This window comes from Varanus komodoensis, unplaced genomic scaffold (assembly GCF_004798865.1).
Source record: "Varanus komodoensis strain SLA01 unplaced genomic scaffold, ASM479886v1 scaffold90, whole genome shotgun sequence".
Lineage (NCBI taxonomy): Eukaryota > Metazoa > Chordata > Lepidosauria > Squamata > Varanidae > Varanus > Varanus komodoensis.
The window spans coordinates 1235621-1242035 of NW_025336599.1; positions in this window are offsets into that span (position 1 = coordinate 1235621).

Consider the following 6415-nt stretch of genomic DNA (forward strand, 5'->3'; position numbering starts at 1 on the left):
CCCCCCCCCCCCCCCCCCCGGGTCAGTTTAAAGTCTTCTGGACGAACCTTGCTAGAGTTTCTTCAGCTCCCTGAGTTTCTTCCCCAAGGCCTCAAAGTCCCTGGTGGTCCCAACCACACCCTGCCTGGCCACGTCGTTTGTGCCCACATGGATCACCAGGAGCAGCTGGTGACCCCCGGAGCGAACAAGACGCCCCACTCTGTCCTTCACATGCCGGATGCGTGCGCCCAGCAGGCAGCAAACCTCCCTTTTCCCCAGGGTGGGGCGGCACACTGCCGCCTCAGTGCCCCTCAGCAGGGAGTCCCCAACAAGTCACCCGGCGCTGTACCTTCCCGGTGCTGGTGGGCAGCCGTGCCCTGGCCCTCGCCTCTCCTGCAGCGGCCCCCTTGCCACCTGACGTCCCAGGCTGGGGGTCCTGCTGGTCCCCCGAGGCCTCTTCAGCCCCAGCTTCCCCAAGTGGAGAGAACCTGTTCCCCAGCTCCAGATTGGTGCCAGGAGAAGGAGGAGGCCGTGCTGGCTTCCCCCTCCTGGGGGTGACATACCTCCATGTCTCCACAGCTGCTCCTCCCGTGGCCTCTCCCTCAACCCTCTGTCCAGAGGGGGGCTGCTCCGGGGGGGCCTGGAGAGCTCTCTCGGCCCTCAGGCACCTCACCTGCTCCTCTAGCAGGGGCACCAGCTTGCACTGAGAGCACGTGTAGCCCTTCCTCTCCTGGGGGAGAAGGGTGAACATGTTGCAGCTCTCGCAGCAGACAGCAACACCCATGACTCCCGCCAAGGCCATCTCCTGGTCTGCCATCGGTATCCCTTCCGAGACCTTACCTTGGTCCCCCGCCTTGTTTGTCCTGCAGTTCCTCCCACTCACCCAGTTCTCCCAGACAAAAACCCACTCGCACACACACACAAGGATGAAATAAACTTAAATTTAAATTGGAAGAAAAGCACAGCACAGCACAGCACAGCACAGCACAGCACAGCACAGCACAGCACAGCACAGCACAAACAAAACAAAACAAAACAAAACAAAACAAAACAAACCTCTGTGTCTCAGGGAAGGGAGTCCCAGGGCAGCCCAGGCTGCAGCCAAGGGACGCAGACAAGGGAGGACGCCTTCTCAGCCCCTCCGGCCGGTGGCCCCGCCCCCCTGCTCCCTCCTGGCCCCTCCCGCCTCCCTGGCCCCGCCCCCTTCCTCTCCGTTGCTCCTGCCCCAGCTCCCCTGCCCAGCTCCTGCCATGCCTTCGCCAGTCCCCTGGCCACTCAGCGCTCTCCCCCAGCCTGTGCCTCTGCTGCTCTGCCAAGAGGCCAGAGCCAAAAGCTCTGGCTTGGCCTTTTCCCTAATATGCCATCTTTCTGTGCGGAATATTCAGTCGCGTGACACACTGCATGAAGTTGCAACAGCAGATCAGGTGCTTCACTAAGAAATAGGGATCAATCCTGTTCATTACAGCACAGATCAATCATTCCATTTCAGTGGTCCATTCTTGCTGGGGATAATGGGACTTGTAGTCAATACATCCTGGAGACATCAGGTGGAGGGAAGGCTGTTCTTTCATAGAAAGCACTAAAGTTCTCCGAGGTCTTGGCCTAAGCCTCTCCTGCAGTCTCTTTGCATGTGCTTGCCTGGCACTGGGGTGGGAGAAACGGTCCTCCTCTTGTGGAAAACCATGGCTGTTTCCTGACGCTCACTGCTCCTGACAGTGCTCTTTGACAAGTCGGTTTATTCCCCCCACCCTGTGCAAACAGATATCATGTCAGCAGATGGGAAAAGCAAGTAAGTGCACTTAGGTCTATCTGTTAAATTCCTAAGGGGACATAGATTGATGAAATTCATCCCCTAATTAAACCACATATTTCTTTCAAGTAGCTTCTCCCCTTCCTTCTCCCCTCCCCACCCTCTGCACCACTCCCACTTCCTTTCATAACCCTCCTGCTCCTGCTTCACATCGAATCAGGGGGACTCTTATTGGCTGCAATCAATACCACGAATAAGACATTAAGTTTGTCCCTCAGAGCTTTGCTGAGAATAGATGCTCCCTGCAAAAGCACCGGCATGTTGTGTCTGCACTGGAGGAGAATTTATAGCAAGTTCCATCCAACGTCCCCCAAAAGTTCTGGTCTCTGGCCAAGGATGCATAAATGGAATGAAACAGAAACATTAAATATATTGCCTAATGCACTCCAGTGCAGAGTTCCAGGGAATCTCAGGCCTACCCTTACAATGAAATGCCCCATTGGTCTTGCTATGCTGTGTAAAATGCAGAAAGCAACCTGCAACTCGATGAGGCTTCCAGCGGCCATGCTGTGTTTACAACACCATTTCCGTTTCGTGCCAGCCACCATCCTGTATGTTACTTGCCTCTATGGAAAATGGGACCATGGGGAAGAATCTATGTTGCCGTAAGAACACAAAGGTTAAGTCTCTTAGCATCACCACCAAAGCTTCATGAGGAGATCAGCAAGACTAACACTGACATGCCCCCTCCTAAGCCTGACTATGCATAGTTAACCTTCACCCCCTGTTTAAAAAACAGGTGCTGTTGCAACTGAATTAGATCTGACACCATTGCGCTATTGTAGGCATGGCTTTTTTTCAAATAAATGGAAGGCAGAAACTCCCTAATATAGGCTGAGCCCTGAGTGTAGAAACACAGGGACATAGAAACAGAGTGAGTCAGAAGGGTCTCCTGGACCATCTAGTCTGACCCCCAGCTCCAGCCAGCTCCACTCATGACCGGCTCCACTCATGACATGACAAGGATAGGCTAGGCATGTGCATGTTCAGCCTATCCTTGAACACCCTCACCAATGGGGCTTCAACCACCTCCCATGGAAGCCCATTCCACACCCTTGGGTCCTAACCATCAGGAAGTACCTCCCCCTCAATGTGGTCCAAGTGAGGAGTGGCTGTTACTCCTGAACAAATGCCAATTCCTTTCAGGCACAATTAGGTCAGGACTGCAGTGGGGAGTCAAAGAATGGAAGGGCCCATATTCCCCAAGCCAACTTCTTAAAAAGCTTTGGGCCCCACCTATGCAATGCATTTTAAAGGCAGCCCATTCGATCCCTAATTGCATTCATGTTGCCCCCTTGAGGCATCACATATGCAGGGCTGAATCCCGGATCAGAGGTAGGACAGGAAGCAACATTTCCCAAGAAACCATCTCCCTGCCCTCTCCCACCACAGCCTGCCCCACTTGGCAGTGCCTCCACACCCCCTCCCCCATATAGCCGTTCCAGCAGGTTGGAGGGACCACTGGCAGGAAGGAGTGGAGGGAATCATGTCTGCCACAAGTGCTGCTGATCCAGCTTAAATCTGGATCTAACTCCATGAATACAGGATCAGCAGAGGTACACTGTTTCAGGATCAGCAGAGGTACACTGGTGTGGAGGCAAATCTTACTGCACAGCTCTGCTTCAGCAGTGCTATTCCTCAGTTCTGGATTGTCCTTTCCAGAAAAACTTGCTTTACACCCACACTGTGGTTCTTTTGAGGCCACAAAACACACAAAACAGCAAACAGTGAAGACTAAATCTTGCACACTGCATGCAGTTAACAGAACCCAGCTGCTCCTAGCAGAGAATGCCCACCGCTCAAGTACAGAAACATATGTAGCCACTCTGCCTTGGCCATTGGCCAGGAAATGGCTTGAAGACTTTTATGTACTTCTAAGTAAAAGGGCCCTCAATGATACTTTCATGGGGGGAACTATAGGGAACAAACCCACAGCCGATACAGGGATTTAAAGATTCCTTAAACAAGACAGCTCTCATTCTCTTGTTTGCTTGCCTCCATTTTTACTAGGTGCTACTACACTCCGTCCTCTTACTCCTGGGGTTAACTTGCTTGCCAGCCAGAAGGGGGGTCAGCAGGAATCTCCACCTTCAGCACCAGAGTGAGAGGCAAGTAAACAGGCAAATTCCAATGGCGAAAAGGAGTAACATAGCCAGCAATTTGCCTTAGGAGGCTCCCATGTCCATAGCAATTCCTTGACAAAAACACTAAGCCCAAGGGTGCCAGAGGCAGAAGGAGAACCAGAGCTTGCTCAGCCAAGAGCCAGACACTTCACAAGATGCAACAGTGCCAGAGACAAAGGCAGATTCAGGAAAAAGAAGGTTTAAGATACCTGGCAGAGGTGTGGCAGGACCAAAGATAAATGCACTATCAGAAACAGGTGAGAGTCAAAACTTCCAGGCACAACCATTAAGCCAAACATTCCCAGCAGTAACCACAAAAGCTTACTGAGCAGGACCAGGAAGTCCTTTCTAAAGGAACCTGTGGCTCCCAGCAGGCCCAAATGATTACATGGCCGTAGTCCTGGAAGCACCAGCCACCGGAGGGGGGGGGGCATCACACTGCTGATCCAGGCACCCTGCTGGAAAACCTTTTGGGGACAAAATGGAATAGCCCCCCCTCCCCCCCACCCAAAAAACCCCCCTGTTCTTCAGTTTCTGGAGAAAAGCAAGGAACATTTCTCATCCCTGATCATCTCAGCAAATGAGCAAGCATTGTACCTAGCTTGCCCACAGCATACAATGCAGTTTTATTCAAATAGCTGTAGGGCTTCTTTTGAGTGTGAGACAAGGCAGTGGTACCAAGCTGTCGTTCCTTTGTAATGTACAGAGGCCAGTGGAACTCAGCAAATTGCTGGAAGCATTTTTGTGTCATTTCACTTGTCTGTGTTTAGAACTTGTTCCTCTGAACCCAAAAAATGCACTCAGGTTTGCCACACACTGTATGCTCTGGAAATGAAGACAAAACAAGGGTGAATGAGGGAAGGCTGCAGGAGCGCTTGAGGTACTCCAAGGGTTCAGACTGGAAGACCTGTGGGTCAAATACAATTTCCTGAGCCCTTCAGGCAAATAAATCTCTCTGCAATTCAACAGTGGCATTCTAGAGGAGCAAAGTTTTCCATCTAGCAGGTCTGTCTTTGCAAAGCCTGCTGTGATTAGCATATAGAACAGCTGTGATCTCGAAAGGTTTTTTCCTTTAGTTCTACCGAGCACACCTGTTCTAGAATTTGGCATGATTAAGTGAAGGTCTTTGAAGATGCCTTGGCAAGGGAATGGGCATTTCACCACCTCCAGAGCTGAAAATGACCAGAAAACAGGGCAAGGCAGGAGATGGAGTTCAGAATGGCATGGACGGATGAGGCCTTTCCAATGGAGACTGTCCCACTGACTGCGGTCAGGTCAGCTGAAACACATTTCATGGACCCTAGCCAATAGGCTTCAATCCACTATGCATTTATTTGAGAGCAAACCCCATGCAACTCCATGTGACTAACTTCTGAGTAGACATGCACAGGATCACAGGGTGGTTGTTCTTGTTAGTATTTCAATCACAGTTGTTAAGCATTTTTGAATCAAAGTTCTCAGCGTGCCTTTCAATTATAAAGCCAGTAGTATTGATAAATAAAATAACAACATGCCAAATAACAGACTGGAATTCCAGCAAAAAATATAATAGGTAGATTTTTTCCCTGCACAAATGTCCTGGGCAAATAAAGCTGGAAATAAGAACAAGAAAGTATCTTGTGCCTGGCATGAATGGAGGAGAGGAGGGTGCAGGCAAGCTTTCTGAGCGTGAGCGCACTATCTGGCTGAGCTGAGTATCTAAGTGTGGTGCACGTCTTGTGCAAGAGAGCAGCTATTTCTTTGCATGGAAGCCAAATTCAAGTTCAAAGATCTCCAAATGCCACTTCCAAGCTTCTTTTGCCTCATGCCCAAATCAGACTGATATTTCTGCCCTCCTCACCATACACAGTGTGCACCTTGTATTTGTGTGCAGATGTTTCCAAAGACATGCATCATTTATGCATATTTTTGAAATGTACACATTCATCACCCATGGATTAAAATGCACTCATGAACGCTTTAAGTATTCAAATGTACATGTGGTGCTGAATACATTGTATTTACTCTGAAAATGAAACTGCGGGATCAGAAATATATGGATTTTGAACTGCAGATGCCATTCAGGTCTGCGCTTGGGCCAGAAGGCGTGGCATGGCAAAATCCCAATCAGAAACAAGCTAAGGCTTTGTACATCAAAACCACCACTCTGGATTGTGCTCATGAATGGACTAAAAGCTGTTTCAGAATGTGTGTGATAGAATTCATGGAATCCACAAAGGCAGGCCAACATTCAACACAACACAATAAACTATCTTGAAGTTTTGCAGGTTTGGAAAGACATGTAAAGCTTTTCTCTGTCTGTGGGAGAACATTTCTGGCTACCAAAAGTTCTTTCAACTACTGTACAAAGACTGTTTCCAGTCCAACAGCACCCGCAGGTTATAAGACCAATATTTTCAGGGAGTGCAACTTCTCCCAGAACTGGCTTCCTGGTAACAATGAACCATTCCACCCATGGTGTCCTTGTGTTATCCAGACTGGACTTCAACGCAGTGGCCCCGAT